This window comes from Spermophilus citellus (assembly GCF_964194105.1).
Source record: "Spermophilus citellus genome assembly, chromosome: 5".
NCBI lineage: Eukaryota > Metazoa > Chordata > Mammalia > Rodentia > Sciuridae > Spermophilus > Spermophilus citellus.
The window spans coordinates 81912765-81931650 of NC_138186.1; the positions used below are offsets into that span (position 1 = coordinate 81912765).

At 37.4% G+C, this 18886-nt stretch overlaps 1 protein-coding gene across 1 annotated transcript in view; it reads right to left on the reverse strand.

Annotated features, from left to right (window-relative positions):
* B3GAT2 (beta-1,3-glucuronyltransferase 2) overlaps positions 1-18886 on the reverse strand; it is a gene marked incomplete at its 5' end in the record, with an annotated part of 63365 nt that overhangs the window by 29914 nt on the left and 14565 nt on the right. The window lies entirely within an intron of this gene.

Here is an 18886-nt window from a genome sequence, read left to right on the forward strand (position 1 = left end):
GAGCCCATGGCCATCAAAAAACAACTCCTGCTGTTGAGGTAATTATAATTTTGACACCAGCGCTTTATCTTTTATTTGCTATAAAATTGAACTGGGTCACCACGATTGGGTAACCCAGGGTTAAAATACCGATTATCAAATTTTTAATGAAATGAAGAATAGTGATATGCTGGGAAACATTTTCAAACACAATTGGAACAGAAGTCATGCTATTAGAAAGTAATTAGAAGCTCCCACTAGCTAAGCACCCCCAATTTCACTTAAGCTTAATGTCCTACCTTATTCCAGTAGATTTAAAGGGCCTGAAGCGTTTCAGGTAAAGAAGAGTCTCATTGCACTGGTCTTCCTCAAATCTGAAACTACTACTTTTATATTTCTATCACTTTTTCAATAAATTAATCACAACTATCTTATGCAAATTCTAAATTTTATAATTAGAAAAAAAGCTTTACTGAGGTACAGACTAAAAAAAAAAAAAAAAAAAAGAGTACAGGCCCATGACTGTCATTTTTTAAAAGGACCATTTGCAAGGCTGGCCCTTAGCTGGGGAACTTGCCTGTGAAACATGTCCTACGCTGCTAAGGCTATTTTGCCTATTTGGGGTATTAAACACCCACTTATTCTTTAAAATCAAAAATTTTGGTAGGCAAGGGGTAGCTACATGACCAGCTCTCAGTAAAACCCATGAACTCTGAAGTTTTAAACTGGTTCCCCTGGGCATACACACTGCACATCTGTAGCTAGGTTTCTGCTGCTGGAGGGAATGTGTGCTCTGCCTGCTCACTCAAGGGAGGGGAGAACAGAGGAAGCCGGTACACAGATTCCTACAGATTCTGCCCCATGTCTTTATTCTTCCTAATCCACTTTGTATTCTGTGTTGTTTACAGTAAACGTTAGCCATGAGTACAATTATTCACCGAGTGCTGGGAGTCCTAGTAAATCTCCAAATAAGTGGATAACCTTGGGGACCTCGGAAATGTGGATACAGAACAAAATGAACACTTTAAATGTAAAGTTTGGCACACTTTGACATATATATGTACCTTGTAACCATTACCACTACAAAGATAATTAATAAATCCTGTACCCACAGAAGTCTTTCTGTGACCCTTGTAAATCCATCCTTCCAGTCCTTTCCCATCTGCCCCATCCCCAGGAAACTACTGATTTCCTTTTTGCTACAATATGTTTGGATTTTCCAGAATTTTATATGAATGTAATTATATAGCATGTGGTGTGTGTGTGTGTGTGTGTGTGTGTGTGTGTGTAAGTGTGGCTCCTTTCACTCAGCATCATTAATATGAAGATTCATCCATTTGCAACGTGTATCAATAGTTCATTCCTTTGTGTTGTAGAACAGTACTCCATTGGATGGTTAGCAGCTTGTTCTACCTGCTGACGGACATGTAGGTTGTTTTGAGTTTTTGTATGTTAGAGATCAATCTACTATGAATATCTGTATACAAGTCTATGTAGGTTTCATTTTTAAATATTAATACCTAGGAGTGGAAGGACTGCACCACATATTTAACTTTATACAAACTGCTAGTTCATTTTCCAAAGTGTGTGTGTCATTTCACATTCCCATCAGCAGTGTATGAGAGCCCCACTTCCTCCACACCCTTATCAACAGTTGGTATGGCAAGTCTTCAATTTTTGCAATTCTAATAGGTATCAGTATTGTCAACCGTGGTTTTAATTTGCATTTTTCTGATGATTAATGATGTTTAATATCTTATTGTACTTATTGCCACCTGTATCTCTTTGGTGAAAAGTCTATTTGAATTTTCCCCCATTTTAAATATTGGTTGTTTTCTTACTATTGAGCTTTCAGTGTTGTTTAAATGTTCTATATACAAATCTTTTACTAGAAATATGATTTATTGCAGGGAGCCATCCGTGAAAACCCCATGAGGATCTTCTCTGGGCAAGAAGCCAGGGAGTTTTTAGGTTTAACCTGGCTCTCCCGCATAATAGATTGCTCAAGGCACATGACCTTTATCTTCCTCTGCTAGGAATATCTCTCCTGGTTGCTTCAGAGATGGGCATAGCCCATTGGGAACTGGACAGCCCACCTATAATCCTTTCTGGTGAAGAACATTCTATGGAAGACCTTTGATGTCCCCTGATATAAAGCAAGCAAGCATGGGCTCCATTTTGGTTTTTAATATAGAAGCTCAGTTCCTATGATCTGCTAGCTTGTCCTGCCTCTGTTTTCTGAAAATATTTTCTGTGTCCTGTGGTTTTTTTCATCATTCTATTTTTCTTAGCTTTTATTTCGCAGCCAGCCTATTCCACGGAGGGGAGCCCCATTTCCAGTGCCTGCATGAAACATGGGCAAGAAATTATAGTTTTCTCTCAGTCTGTAGCTCATGTTTAATTCTTATAATTGTTTTATAAAGAACAGAAGTTTTTCATATTAATCAAGTCCAATTTCTCAATTTTTTCTTTATGGATCATGCTTTCGGTGTTGTATCCAAAATAGCTTAGCCCAATCCAAGGTCACAGGGCTTTCTCTTCTTTATAGTTTATGATCCATTTCTCAGTTAATTTTTGAATGTGGTATGAATGGCTGCTTAAAGGTATTTTTTCCCACACCTTTTATTTTTGTTGTATTTACTTTATTCCAAATATATTTATTTGTCTTAGAACAGCTGAACCGCTTTTGCATCTTTGCCAAAAACCAGTTGAGCATAAGAGTGTAGATTTATTGGAAGCTCTATTCTGATCCATGGTCTACTTGGTGATCACAATGCCAATACCACATTGTCTTGATTTATTGTAGATTTTAAGTCTTCTAATCAGACAGTGTTAATCCTGCAACTTTCTCCTTCATTTTGGAAGTGTTTTTGACTTTTCTAGGTCCTTTTATTTTCCAAATAAATCTCACAGCTTGTCAATTTCAGCAAAATGTTGATAGGGATTGCACTGAATCTGTATATCAATTTAGCTCAGATGACACCTTAATAACATTGATCTACCACAAACATAATCTTCCTCCCGCTTTATTTACATCTTTTATTTCCCCTAGTAATGTTTTGATAATTTAATTCTTGAATCAATATTAATATTTAATGTGTTTACATCCTAAGTCGTTATTACAGGTGGGAACAAATTAGAAAATATACTAATATTTTCACCAAAATAGAATTTCCTGTCCTCAACTCACTCTATTTTCAGGCTCCTGTTCCTTCATATACTGTGGAAAATGAAAACATTTCAATTTATCTTACATATCAAACATACCAAACATACAAAGAAGCCAAGTATAATCTAATAAATACATATTTTAATTAACAGAATGGCTTTATATCTATAAGGCACTAAAAATAGTACTGAGCTCTTTTGGGAGGAATATTTCCTTAAAGGTTATGATTTATTTTGTCTCCAAACTCTTTTTTTGCAGTGCAGTAAATTTTCAAATCTGTAGAAAACTAGTGAGAAGACCCCTATTTCAGATTTCTATGTCCTTTTGAGAAGGCATGAAATTTTGCCCTGCATACAGCAAGTGCCCAATAATTCTTGAAAAGTGAGAAAGTACCATGTAGTAATTTAAATATGGGTTCAACCAGTATATGTATGAGCTGTACAAAAGAGATGCTTATAAGCAAAGAGGGAAACAGATAAGAAAAGGAGGTTAAAAAAAATGTTTTTTCAAGAAAAGAGAAACTGCCATTAAAGAGATTAACCTATTTCTATAGAATGGCTAGGAAGAAGACAATTAAATATGGTCATAGAAATTAAGCATGTTTTGTGGCAGGCTTTTTATTTAAACAGAGCCATGAAACATGCAGGATTTTTCCCACAGAACACAGAATGACCTATGGTTCTAAGTAATGAGGTGAATCAAAGAAGCAACACTTCACAGGTTTTGTTTGCATACTCCAGATTTCTGAGAGAAGTTCAGAGCTAACATTTGTCCAAGTTTTATTTTTCCGGAGGGTTAGAAGTTAAAAAAGTGAGGTGATAATTGTATAAAAGCAAGTGATGTGGCAAGAGGATGCAGTGCAGGTATGCTAAATTTTTTAAAAGATGTCATTTAAATAGTTGAAAATTTTGAAAGGATCCAGATGCCCCTGCAGTCTGAAGTGCTCTGAAATTTGCTGTGGAATGGCTTCATCACGGCCCCTCTGCACACGACCACTATCCTATATAGAGTGCCAGACATTTCAAAGCAAAATAGCACAGCTATTTACAGAACTTCTTCATGTCCCCCTTGGGATCTATCTTTTGTTCTGTCCTTTTCACTCAATCTATGTTCTTTAAGGATAACTTGGCAGTCCCTTTCTCGGCAGACAGGGAGGAAAATGTTACAATGACTTACTATTAAAAGTATGAGTACCCTTCTATAACTAAAATATCCTGTGTTTAAAAGCTTTGTTACTTTCTTAGCACAATGTAGCAGCTACACAATCATCACAACTTTAAAGTGCATGGTTTGAGCTCTAATTCAAAACATTAGTTGCAACTGATATTAAGGGGGAGTAATTCACAAATTTAGAAGCATTACAATGTTACAAACAGGTCAGAATCCCAGGGGCACTTTTCATATATATTCAATGTCAGAGTCCCATTCTGTCATTTACTTTTCCTGCTACGACTCCCAATTAAGTGCGCAGGGCTTGCATTAGCAATGGTAACCATCCACTCTCATGACCAGAGTAATTCCCAAACACCCAATGATTATCAAGGACACACAAGAGACAAATGGTTTCTCTCCATACTCCTCCAGGATAAATACCCTTTAAACTATTCCAGGGTGGGTGGTACTTGTTTAACACATTGTCTTCTCTAGGACAGGAGGGAGGCAGGTAGCTACTATGTATTCCATGTCTGGTGACTCTTGCCAATAGCCAGCTCTTGTGTTTAAAGCTGCAGGAGGGTGGTGATGGTGGTGGTGGTGGTGGGGAGCCAGCTACCAGCCAGCTCCAGGGACTGGAACACTTCAGAAGATCACATACAGGGCATCATCAGAGCACCCTCAGAGGAAAACAGAAAAAGTGAAGCAAATGCCTTCAGCTTCCTTGAGGACACGGTACTAGTTGAAATCATGTTTTATTTTCTCCAAAGGGAAAGAAAGTAAGTTCTTGATCTTCTGAAATTTAAAATGCTATAAGCAACCTCAAGGAGTAGAATTACAATAAAGAATGTGGCACTCTGTATCCTGTTTTTTAAACTAGCAATTTCAGTGGGGCACACACACATACAGGCATGTGCATGCATGCACAAAATCCACCAAATCCAATGGGACCCAATGAATTAAAGACACAAAGGAAACATTACTGCAAATATGAGGAAGATCTGAATACAGAGTGATGACCTAGAAATAAGGACCCTTCTAATTTCATTGTCCATAGACATCTGGTATTTTCTAACACAGAACAACATTTTTATGATGTGACATACCCATATTTTTCTTTGGCACAAACTTCTGCCCCTCTTCTTTCTTGCATCTGCTTTCTAATACTTTCATGATCCATTTTCTTCTTAGTTGTATCTCAACTCAATGCTACTCATTCCATTTGGTGTCCTTTCCATAACTTTATGCTGTCTTGGTTTCTTTTTTCTTTTTGGTGTATTCTGATTTCCATACAGTGCCATTTCTGCAGCATGAACTTTTGAGGTGCATAATCAAGTTATTTTGAGGAGCTAAAAACTCCAGAAAACAGAAATGTCCTTATTGCTATATTCTCAATCCTTCTCCTATCTCATTGGGTAGAAAATTGAGTCTAACATTTTTTATATGCCTCCTTTATTTTTCTCAATAAATGTTTTTCACATACTTAGAGGTGCTCGGCACCTGCTAGGCTCTGAACAGGGCAGAGAGGGTCTTTGCCTCACAAAGACAATATTCTGGGAGAAAAAAAATCAAACAAAACAAAACACTGATACAACTAATTATAACCTTAGTTGCTTTTTATACTGGTAAGGGCTGCAAGGGAAATGGTGTTGTGAGAGAAGTTGCAGAAAATCTGACCTGATGGGGGAACTGTTGGGGCTTCCTTGAGGACCTTAGCATGGTCTGAGCCCAATGTCTGAATGTCAACCACTGGGTTCTGGAAGACCAAAACCTTTCTAGGAAGAAAGGGACTGAAGGGCCACAGGTCCTCCACAGGAACACTTCACAGTATTTCCCCTGCTTTTCTTAACAAAAAAGATCCATTTTGGATGGTGGACTTTGGGGGTCTAGTTCTCACTGTAGGAGTAAAAATAAACATATTCATAAGAGGAGACTAGAATGTTTCATGTGGTAACACAGTTGAAGACATCAGTATGAACTATACATAGTTTAATCATAGATGGTTACATGTAGACATACTGATATATGTGTCTCCGTAGGTTAGTGTACACACACACACACACACACACACACTCCCTTGCTCGGTTAGTTAAGAGGGCCTAGAAGAATGGCACTCCAGCAGCACTGAGTGCCCCTAGCATACAGATGGTGGTCTAATGCCATCCTCCAATTAAAGGAACTGGATCTACTTGATGAAGTAGCTGAATTTAGGGGCCAAAAATGTACAAGATGACTCCGGGATAACTTCTAGAACTAGAAAGTAAGGAAGTACTCAAAAACAAAGCAAAAATTCAACCTCCCCAGCAATGGAGGCATGCAAAAGGCACACAGGAATCAACCGACAGAGCTGTCACTTGCTAAAGTTGAAGGAATTAGAACAAGATAAAGTACTATTTGATTACAACCAAAAGTATAAAATAATATCCACGAGTCCACATTGATTACAGACAAATGGATAAATAAATGGGGAACAAAACTCCACATAAAATTCCAAATAATTTATATTGATATCTTCCATTCTGCCTTAGTAGAGCATAACTCTCTAATCCTTAGGTGTGGGCTACATGTAAGAATTTCCTTTGGAGAACTTCAGTGCAGAATGGACTATGGAGTGTGTGTGTGGGGGGTGCCCTTACAGTGAAGAACCCTGATAGGTCCCGTCTCTGCTAGATGATCAAGGTTAACATCACAGTGATAAAACATGTTGATAGTGTCATTCTCATCCCCTGATATCCAGGGTGCATACTATCTCTGTGGTATTTTCTAATACTATTCTATTACAAAAGGAGTCAAGGATTCTTGAAGAACAGCTGATTCTAGGAGTGTGATAGGAAATATGAATGATGAACCTAGAGCAGCTTGTAATGCCACTAAGTAGAGAAGTGTTTTTTTTTTTTTTAAATAGCAACTCTAAACAAATTCACACTAATTGAAACAGCTGCTAATGACTAAAGATGGAACAACTGACCACCAAAATTAACATTGCTAGTATATGTCCTTGATGCATTATGGAAATGGCACTTTGTCTCTCTGGTCTTGTCCCCCAAAGCCATAATCACAGTCTAATAGAGGTGCATCCTATAATATAATTGACCAGGATTGCTCAAAACAGTCAAGGTTATCAAAAGCAGAGAATTTGAGAAACTGTCACAGCCAAGAGGAGTCTAAGGAGAAAAGAAAGCTAAGTATAATGTGGAGTCCTAGATGAGCTCCTGGAACAGAAAAGGGCAGCAGGACATCTGAATGAAGAACAGGCTTTAGTTAATCAAGTGTCACATGTGTGCCATATTAATGATCACAGGACTAACAACTGGTTACAAAGGATACGGAAACTCTCTAGGAGCTTCTCAATTTTTTTATAAATTTAAAACTATTCTTAAAGTCTGTTGATATTATTATTATTATTATTTTACATTATTATTGTCATTTTTAAAAGATCCATTTCAAAAGCTCCAAAGGTGATCAATTTTACCCTTTACTTACCTTGTCGGTGCGACTTATCCTCTAGACCGGAGTCAATTTCTCAATTACTTTCTGTGCTCTTATTTACTGTGCAGACTAGAGTTAGAAAGCTGGAGCATGCAACTACATTTGGCCCTGGAGGAAAGTCTGGTTTGGCCTGCACAGGAATTTTGCGTTTTAAATTGAGATGCAGTCAAATCCAAAGATTTCTAGCCTCTATATTATGCTAAGCAAAATAAGCCAATCCCAAAGAACCAAATGTTTTCTCTGATATGCGGATGCTAATTCACAAAAAGGTGGGGGTGAAGAATAGAAGTAATTTGGACCAGACAGAGGGGAGTGAAGGGAGGAGAGGGAGCATGGGGGTAAGAAGGATAATAGAATGAATCAGACATTATTACTCCATGTTCATATATGATTACATGACCTGTGTAACTACAGCATGTACAACCAGACAAATAAGAAATTATACTCCATTTATGTGTATGTGTCAAAATGCATTCTACTGTTAGGTATAATTAATCATAACAAATAAAAAAAATTTGACAAAAGGAAAAAAAAAAGATTCCTAGCCTCTGAAAATCTGGCAAACCATGCTAACATTTTGTTCGGCAACAGTGGCATGGAGTGTCTACGTTGCTTTCAGAAGTGCTGGCCCCCGTTAGCCACTGCCCCCTACCATTGGCCATCACAGCATTGCTGCTGAGGCTGTGTCAATCACTACTGTTTCCAGCTTGTGCTGCCATGGAGAGATTCCTCTCTTTAACGTAGGAGACCAGTGGGCCATGAATTTCAAGAAAGTGGGGAGGTCATGGTATTTTGGAAATGAGGAATGCTCCTCTGTATTTAATATGCAAGGTGTGTGTATAAAAAGACATCCTCCAAAATAAACCAGGTGGGAACCATGAGAAAAATAAACCAGATTGAAATTTTAGTCCTTAGATTTCAATACAAATAAAAGTTATACTGCTTACACAACAGACTTACTTAATTCTATGACTTTAAGGCATATGATTTTGTGAATCCTGATATGGACTGTCTGGGCTTTGCTTATTATAGATATAATAATCAAGGCACCATCGGGCTAGTGTAAAGATGGATATATAGATCAATAAAAGAGATTAAAGAATTTAGACTTCTTATATATGGTCAGCTGATTTTTGACAAGATGCCAAAGTAAGGAGATGCTGGAATTAATGGACATTCATTTTTTTGGGTGGGGGTGGGTGGGAATGAATGGAAGAAAAGGGAACTCTAGTCACAGTTGATAGGAATGCAAATTATTAGCCCCATTATATAAAACTGTGGAGAGTCCTCAAAAATTAAAAATTAGAACTACTATTATGATCCAGCAGTCCCACTACTGTCTATGTAGCCAAAGATATAAAATCAACATTGTTAAGAGAATTCCCATGTTCACTGCAGTATTATTCACAATAACTAAGATACAAAATAAAGCCAATGTCCATCAATGGATAAATGGAACACCAAAACTGGGTTGTCCTTATTTTTCTAAAATATCACCACACATCCCAACACACATATCTTACAAAGACTGGTATTCAGAATACATGGAACTCTGTAGCTCAATTAAAAAAAAAAAAGACAACCCAATTTGAAAAATGGACAAGGTTTGAACATATACTTCATCAGATATATAAGTGACCAGTTATCACATAAAGAGATGCTCTATATTAGTCATCATAGAAATCAAAATTAAAACCATAGTAAGAAACCATTACTTACCCACTAGAATGACTAATAATACCAAGAGTTGATGAAGATGCAGAGTAACTAGGTCTCTAATTAGTGGGAGTAAAGAAAAGCTACAAATGACTTTGCAAAATAATTGTCAGCTTGCTACATAGTTAAAAAATATGCTTATGACCTAGCAATCTCATTTCTAGGTTAAGAAAGGGAACAAAAATCACACATCCACATAAAAACTTGTACCTAAATGTTCTCAGTAGCTTTATTCCTAATAGCCATAAGCTGGAAATGGCACAAAAGTACATCTATTTGCAAAGAGAAACTGTTACATACACATAGAATGGCTCACTACTCAACAAAGAGTCCTGAATGATTGATATCCCAACAGCAAGGATGTGTCTAAAAAATACAGTGCCGAGTCAAAGAAGCCAGACAAAATGCTACAGACTACAGAATTCCACTTATATGACATTCTAGAAAAGGCAAACTAATCTATTGGGATAGAAAGCAGATCAGAAGTTGCAGCAGTGAAGGCTGCAAAGGTTTTAAGGTGACAGTCACAAGGGTGTAGAAATTTGCTAAAATGCAGCAAACTCAATGCTTAAAATGAGTACCTTTTAGTTCAGGTAAATAAAGTTGATTTAAAATAAAAGCAAAAACAATTGGGAGGTTTCGATATGAACTTATAAATGAAGAATCTTGAAAAACTATTCCAATATCTAACAGCCAAACTTGGCTTGTAAATATTATTCTCCACTGAAAGAAACCAGGACTCCTTGGAGGAGTGACTGATACCATGTCTGGCACAGGGTAATTACAAGATGAGCCTAGAGTATCTCATTGAAAAAAGGAGAAAAGCAAGTAAGTGCTTTAAGATAAACAAGAACAAGGTCAATAGATACAGACAAAAACTGGTCTGAAACATTCCTGGCCAATTTATAAACAACACGAGCATTAAAAAGAATGAAATCGATGGATTAAAACCCACTAGGGGAAGAGGGAATCCACTAGTCTATGTCTATAGGGTGTGCGTGAAGTAGCTGTTCTTGGGTAAAGGTCGCTGGGAAGCCAAATATTCACACTGCCTCAAAGCATCACCCCATGGATTACTTGTTAATGACAAGAGGAAAATAAGCTTCCACAAAGAGGGACTTGGCAGTTATCCCTTGACAGAGTGGCCAGTCTTGGTGTCATACACAATGGTCTGACAACGCGTGGTGCCTCATTGGATGCAGCAAGAGGAGGACAATATGGTCCAGGCAGTGCAATTGCTGAAAAGGTTTTGTCTTAATGTAGTTATGAGGAGACAGATGTCTGCTAGGGAAGCTAGACAGCCCAACGCAGAAGGGTGTGTGTGAATAAACTTAGCTTCAACTATTTAAATTTCTATTTTGCTCAGGGTTTCTAGGAAATTGGCAACTGGCATAGAAAAGAAACCCAATACATGAGCACAACTGTTGTGTTCAGGAGAATAGCTTGTGACAATACTAGAGAAAAATGAGAGAAGAGGGTCCCTTGCTTTGGAGGTCCCCTGACTTCCCAAAAACCTCTCTCCTGCCATCAGTGTTAAAATATATTCCTTCTTTTTTTCTAAAAAAAAAAAAAAAGATCAAATAAGCTTGTCTTTTTCACAAAGCTCTGAAATCTATGTATGGGTCTGTATGCTTTAGTAAAATGGATGTTTATTGAAAATATGAATCAAATTAATTGCCAGCGACTGTGTTCATCTTCATTTGGATATCTAAAAGGAAAACTTTATATAAAGTTAAATTATACTTAGGTTCGCAAAAAAGTTCTATGGATTAGCATGTCTAACATACTCCCATATTCTAAACTGCTACACTTTAAAAATTTGATTATTTGCTGTGCATTCCTCACACTGTTCCAAAGTTCCAGGGTTCTTCAATAGCAAAGGGTATGTTAGTTACCTCTATGGTCCAGCATGTAACAACAGTGTTTGTCCAATGATGTGATATGTACAGTTCACTTGGTATGGGGACCTAAGGCTGTTAGTACTGGTCTCATTCATCCACTAGTCATTTTATGTAAAAGGCAAACGTGGATACCAGGATGCTAATCTATGTCTCCAAAAAAATTATATCACCACTAATTTGAAAGCATACTAATGCCTTTCCTTAGAATAAATCAATATGGTGTTAGAATATGTCTTGAGGTGCTGTGTGTATGCACTCGTGTGTGTGTGTGTGTGTGTGTGTGTGTGTGTGTGTGGTGTGTGTGTGGTGTGTGTGTGCAAGGAAAGGGGTACATACTGGGTTGTTCAAGTCCTTTTCGTCACTGCACAAGAGATGGCAGAGTTCACTTCAAGAACCGTTGCCTTGGCTACCATCAATCTATTTTCCTCAATGGATAGTGACCCAAGACCTTGGCTCTGGTTTGTTCAGGATTATAATTATGTGAGGAAACTCAAATTGCCTTATTTCTGTTCCTTAATTTCTCTCTATGAACATCAACTATATCTCTTATTCTTCTCAGAGAGAAGAGGGGGAAAAAAGCTCTCTACAGCACTCAGAAACCCTTTAGAAATGTTATTTACTAATCATGCTTTCCCCTGCCAAACACTCACAGCATTCTCCTAAAACAACTTTTGAGAAAAGCACAAAATCCCACTTCTTCCTCAGGTGATGATAACTCGTTTTTTTATAGAAAAAAATATAATATTCTTTGCTCTCTTATTCTTCAACTCTGTTCCATATTTTATTTAAGATCCCTTTACCTTTGGATTCTTTCCAATATTTAATTAGCATCTAATATTGTGCCAAAAAGAAAGATTAAAAGCAATTTACACATACGGATGAAAGAAAATCAACAGAGGTGACTGAAAATCAATAGCTTCCCTATACACAAGCAAATATAATGGAAAACAGCACCGCAAGAGCATCAACGAACATGCAACACCGGGCATAAGCTTACTGAGGACAGTGCAGGAGTCACGGAAAGTCATGACCTTGATTATGGACATGAAAGGATGTTCATGAGGACAGAGATGGACTGTGGCAAGACAGTTAGTTGCTTAGTCAACATCCACTTTCCTTTGTTATTGGCTGAGGCTTGGTTTGATTCAGGTAGTAACAAGGTTTTCCTTCACATGACTGAAGAAAGCACACCCCAGCCCCACCCCCACCTCCACCCCCCGGGTGGCAGGGGTAAACTGTGACTAGTCTGGTGCTGGCAAGACTCACCAGAGGAGCACCAGGTGGCTTCTGGGAAAGGGTTCCCTCAATTCCTAAGGATGGTCCTGTCCTTCCTCAGCACATTGCCAGGTCTGGTCATGATGGCTGGAACTCTAATAGCCATTTCTCAACCAGGGAGAGTGCTAGCCTGAGGACAAAGCTGACATTCTGAGGATGGCAGGGTAGAGAGAGATGAACAAACTCCAGGACTTGATGACACTACTGAATTATGAGGTCAGCCAGCCCTAAAATTGCTCTACAGTTCTGGATTTCCTGTTGGGAATGTGGCTCATTGTTCATCACAGCTTGTCCTCTTTCAAAGCTCACATGAAGACTTGGTGCCTCAGCATCCTTTGTAGTTAGAAAGGGCTCACATGACTGAAGACTGATTTCTGGTAGTGGAACATGAGCAGAAGTCAAAAGGCCACTCCAAGCCTGGTCCTTAGAATAACCTGTGTGATCCACCACCTCTCTTTCCTTGCTAGTCCAGCCATGTGCCATACATGGTGCAGTAACCAGATGGAAGCACTGGGATATCTGAGGAGTCAACTATGCCCATGAGAGTTGCCAGCCCCAAGCAAACTTGTGGGGACTGATCAATAAGCAATCATTGCATCAAGCCTCTCAGAATTCAGTTTTGCCTGTTTCCACAGGAGCTAACACTGATTTTTTTTTCCTCAATAGAGTGAGATAATACACGTGTTTATTGTTTAAGATAATCCTAGTTGGGGTTTTGTAACTTGTGGCCAAAGACTTGCTATTTGTAGCACTTGCCATTTTGCTGGACCAGAAGTCTCAACAATATATAGAATTCTTTACACTGCAACCCAAAGTGAAGCTCACCGACAATAGCTACCTGGGATGTAGCTATTCTGGGCTATTAGTTTGGTGCAGGGCCATGAAACCTTTAACTGCTATACTAGGGGGAAATGTAGCAGGATTTTATGAAAATAAACCCAAGGCATCTAATAAAGACAAGTACCTAAGCTGTGGAGGGGCAGGAGCAGCAGGGACATTGTTCCCAGGGTGTTAGTTTAGGAGCTGGAGGGACGGGTCATCTTCATGTAAGATTTGCATTTACCTGATTCTCCAGAAAGTGGCAGATTTCCATTCTGGTAGGCTTTGGTTAAATAGGCTCTGGGAACAGTATTGGAGTTTAATTTTTTTCACCAATTAATAAAGCTCTAGAGAACCATGGTACTGAATACAAAGAAACACTTTGTGGCAAATTCTAATTTCCCAAATAAATAGAGCATTTATAAGAGCTCTAATTTGAAAAAGTCCACCGTTAGAAGCAGCATATTAGCAGTACACATAGCAATATAAATAGATCTTAAAAACATGGTACAGCATGGAAAAATAGAAAAAGTCTATAATGTTATTTATGTGCACTTAAAATACTACACATGAAACACTATGCATATCACAAGGGCGTGAACAAATAAAATAATGTACTGCATGCATATGAAAGTAGGTGCCTGCAGATAAGGGTGAAAGAAAGTAAACAGAACAGGAGGAAACTGCACAGGATGGGGCTGACGGAAGGTAGGAATGGGAAGAATGACAAGCTCTGTACTTGAAATCTAAGAGAATGAAAGAAGAAAAGTTCTCAGGTTCTCCTGGTGGAAAATATAGTTAGGATATATTACAAGTGAGTTAAAGAACAGGAAGGGTCCCTCAAAGATCATAGATGTAATTAAACAACTCCAGAAAATATTTAGAAAGGTAAAAATTTCCAAATTTGATAGAGCTTTTCCTAAAGCAGTAAGTAGACTCTTTATATCTTCAGTAGAAAGTTATTTGACAAAATTATCATGCCAATCTTTACCTAGGTCAAAAATTAAAATATAAAATCAGAGAGCTCAATTAACAACAAAACTCTGGGGCTGTTTACTTGATACAAGACTCACAGCAGGGATTATTTAAATAAGGGTTTGTTTACAGATTATTACCTCCTTAATAAGAAGAAGAGTATCAGAAAAGCAAAATGGATAAACAAGAACCAACTATATACTATCTACAACAGTCACACTTTAAAAACATAGGATGAAAGCAAAAGGTTTGGGGCTGGGGTTGTGGCTCAGTGTAGAGTACTTGCCTAGCACGTGTGAGGCACTGGGTTTGATCCTCAGTACCACATAAAAATAAATACATAAAACAAAGGTATTGTGTCCATCTACAACATTAAAATTTTTTTTAAAAAAGCAAAAGGTTTTATGGGAAATGATACAACAGACAAAGCTATTGTGAAAGCTCTTGTGGCTATATTAATGTCAGACAAAATAGCTCTTAAAACAATAAGGTCACCAGAGATAGTGGAGGATATTTCATATGACAAAAGATCAATTGGTCAAGAAAAACTATCAAATCTAAATGTGTGTGCACCAAACAACATAGCTTTAAAATAAGTGAAACAAAGGCTAGATAGGTCTAAAAGGAGCAAGAGAAGAATTCACAGTTGTAGTCAGAACCTTTACGATTGATAGAGCACACAGACTAAATATCAGCAGGGACATAATAATTTTAAAGAGCACCCAACCAAACTGACATATGTGGAATACCATATCCAACAACTGTAGAATAAATGTTCTTTTAAGTATACATGGAACATGCACGAATATCAACCATATCCAGGAATATAAAGCAAATCAATATATTTCAATTAAGAGAAATTAGGTTTGTATTTTCAAATCACACTTGAAATAAAAAACAAAAATAAGAAAACTACTGGGCATGGTGTTGCACACCTGTAACCCCAGCAACTCAGGAGACTGAAGTAGGAAGATTGCCAAGTTCAAAACCAGTCTCAGCAACTTAACAAGGCTCTAAACAACTTAGAAAGATCCTGCCACAAAATAAAAAAAAAAAAAAAAAAACAAAGGCTTGGGGATGTGGCTCAGTGATTTAGTGTTCCTGGGCTCAGTCCCTGATACCAAAAAATAAAAATGAAAAAAGAAAAAAAATCAAATTATACCAAAATCAATTAATTAGAATTAGAGATAGACAGTATAGAAAAGGTAAAGTAAAAAGTTGAGTCTGTGAATCTGCCTCCTTACATTCGAAGCTCAGCCTCCCACTATTTTCTCTGGCCCTGGGCATGGCAGACAGGCTTTCTAAGCTTGTTCCACATACACAAATGGGGACATAATCACGGTCCCATCTTACAGGGTTGTTTTGAAAACTAAATGAGGCAAACAAGTGCCATATTAGCATCCCCTGTCATCACTGTCATTAACTTCACCATCGCCTTCCTCACATGCTGCTCAGAGGCAGGGAGTTGCTAACCTTGGTTTAGATATTGGGACTGGTTATCAAGAAATTAATAGGAACTGTTTTTCTTAGATGTTTAAGAAAGAAAATACATCCATCTTTCTAGAAAAATCTACACCAAGTAAATTTTATAATCCCAGGCATGGAATAAAGTGTCCCCTTCCTTCATGTTTCAGAAGTTTAATCTTTGATGCCTATTTGGGGACAGCCCTGAAGATGAACATCAGTAAAAATCAAGGCATTTAAAATCATGCTTAGGGGTTGGGATTGTGGCTCAGCGGCTGAGCACTCGCCTAGCACGGTCGCCACCCGGGGTTCGATTCTCAGCACCACATAAAAAAAATAAAGGCATTGTGTTGTGTCCATCTACAAAAAAAAAAAAAAAAAAAAAAAAAGATATATTCTCTCTCTCTCAAAAAATAAAAATAAAATCATGCTTAGATAATACTGAGCAAAGAGAACTATGCTGGAGGTATCACAAATCACAATACCAATACTCAAATTATACTACAGAGAAATACTAACAAAAGCAGCATGGTACCAGCACCAAAACAGACACGAAGACCAGTGGAGTAGATTAGAAGACACAGAGACAAACCCACATAAATACAGTTATCTGCTACTAAATAAAAATGCCCAAAACATGTGTTGGACAAAAGATTCCTTTTTAACAAATAGGTGCCCTTCAACAGATGAATGGATAAAGAAAATGTGGTATACACACACGATGTAGAAGAATGAAATGTGACCTCTGTCTCACACCCTACACAAAAGTCAATATAAGTGGACCAAAGACCTAGGAATTGGACCAGAAACTGCAACTGCTAGAACAAAATGTAGGCTTAACATTCCAACATGTCACCATAGAGACCAACTTCCTTAATAAGACTCCTAAAGAACAAGAAACAAAACCAAAAATCAATAAGTGGGATGGCATCAAATAAAAAGCCTTTGTGCAGCAAAGGAAACTACTGAGAGTGTGAAGAGAGTGCCTACAGAATGGGAGAAAATCTTTACCACCTGCACATTAGACAGGGCATTAATATCCAGAATATATAAGAACTCAAAAAATGAAACACCAAAAAACAAAACAAATAACCTAATTCATAAATGAGCAAAAGAACTAAATAGACACTTCTTAAAATCAATACAAATGGTCCACAAATATATGAAATAATGTTCAACATATCTAACAATTAGGGAAATGTAAATCAAAACTACATTGAGATTTCTCATTCTAGTTAGAATGGCAATCAAGAACAAAAATAATAGTGAATATTGATGAGGATGTGGGGAAAAGGCTACATTCATACATTGTTGGTGGGACTGCAAATTAGTTCAACCACTCTGGAAAGCAGTATGGAGATTCCTCAAAACCCTAAGAATGAAACCATCATATGACCCAGCCATCCCACTCCTTGCTATATATCCATAAGATACAAAATCAACATACAATAGTGATGGGGGGCAGCCACATCAATGTTTATAGCAGCACAATTCACAAAAGCCAAGCAACTGAACCAACCTAGGTGCCCTTCAACAGATGAATGGATTAAGAAAATGTGGTATACACACACGATGGAATGCTACTCAGCCATAAAGGAGAATGAAATTATGCCATTTGCCGGTAAATGGATGGAACTAGAGGCTATCATGCAAAGTGAAATAAGCCAGACACAAAAAAATCAAGGTTGGATGTTTTCTCTAATATGCAGAAGGTAGTCTAGAATAGGAAAGTGGTGGAGAAAAAAAAAGGAGGGGAGAATTTTATCAAATAGAAGAAAGATCAGTGGCATACAGGAAGGGGATTTAGGGGGAGAGAGGAGGAGCAGAATAGGGAAGAAGAGTGGATTGAATCTGAGCCAACTTATCTATGAATGTATATGAATAACCACAGTGAATCGCTATTATGTATATCCACAAGATATTAATTAAAAAAAAACTATTAGTAGCACAAAGATCAGTAGAGGGAAGGGAAAAGGGGGAGGGAGGAGAGAAGAAGGGGAAATATAGCAAATATTCCATGCTTTCATAATTATGTCAAATGAATACTAATGTTTTGTATAACTAAAAGGAACCAATAAAGAAATAAAATCATGCTTAGAAACATCTCACCAGACACAATGTTCTATAAAACATCATTTAGAAAACCCCGAATTATTTTTGAGAATGTTTTTGTAAAATGTGAAATACTGAGTGCAGGTTTGTGTGGGGGGTTGTTGTTTGTTTTTTGCTGTTATTTTGCAGTGCTAGAGATTAAACCCAAGGCTTCACACATGCTAGGCAGACTACCATTGAGCTACACCCCCAGTCTTATTTGTTTGTTTTGGAGACAAGGTCTTGCTAAGTTGCCCCAACTGGCCTTAAATCTGCAGTCCTCCTGCCTCAGCCTCCTGATTAGTTTTGTATACAATATTTTAAATGTACATAACGACACCAAAATATTTTTCAATTTTTCTATGCTATGCATATTTTTAAGATCTATTTATATTGTGTATACCTAAAATTTCTCTCAGTCCTGGACTTTTTAGTTATATTAGCAGTAGATGATATTTTTCAGACAGGGAATAGTGATTAAAACCTATCAGATAGCATCAAAAAGCATAAACTACTTAAAAATAAAGTTAACAAAGGAAGAAAAAATTGATAGGCTGAAAATAGAATATTATTGAAAGAAGTTAAAGACAATAATAAAGGGAACATTTTGTAGATTAGAAGACTTAAAATTAATATGTCAACTGTACTCAAATCAATCTCTAGATTCCATACAATCCCTATTAAAATCCAAATGACTGGTTTACAAAAAGAAAGATATCCTAAAATTCATATGGAATCTCAAGGAACCCTAAAGGGCCAAAAAAAACTTGGAAAAGAACAAAATTGGAGGACTCACACTTCCTGATTTCAAATCTTACTACAAAACTACATTAACCAAAACAGCATGTACCAGTAA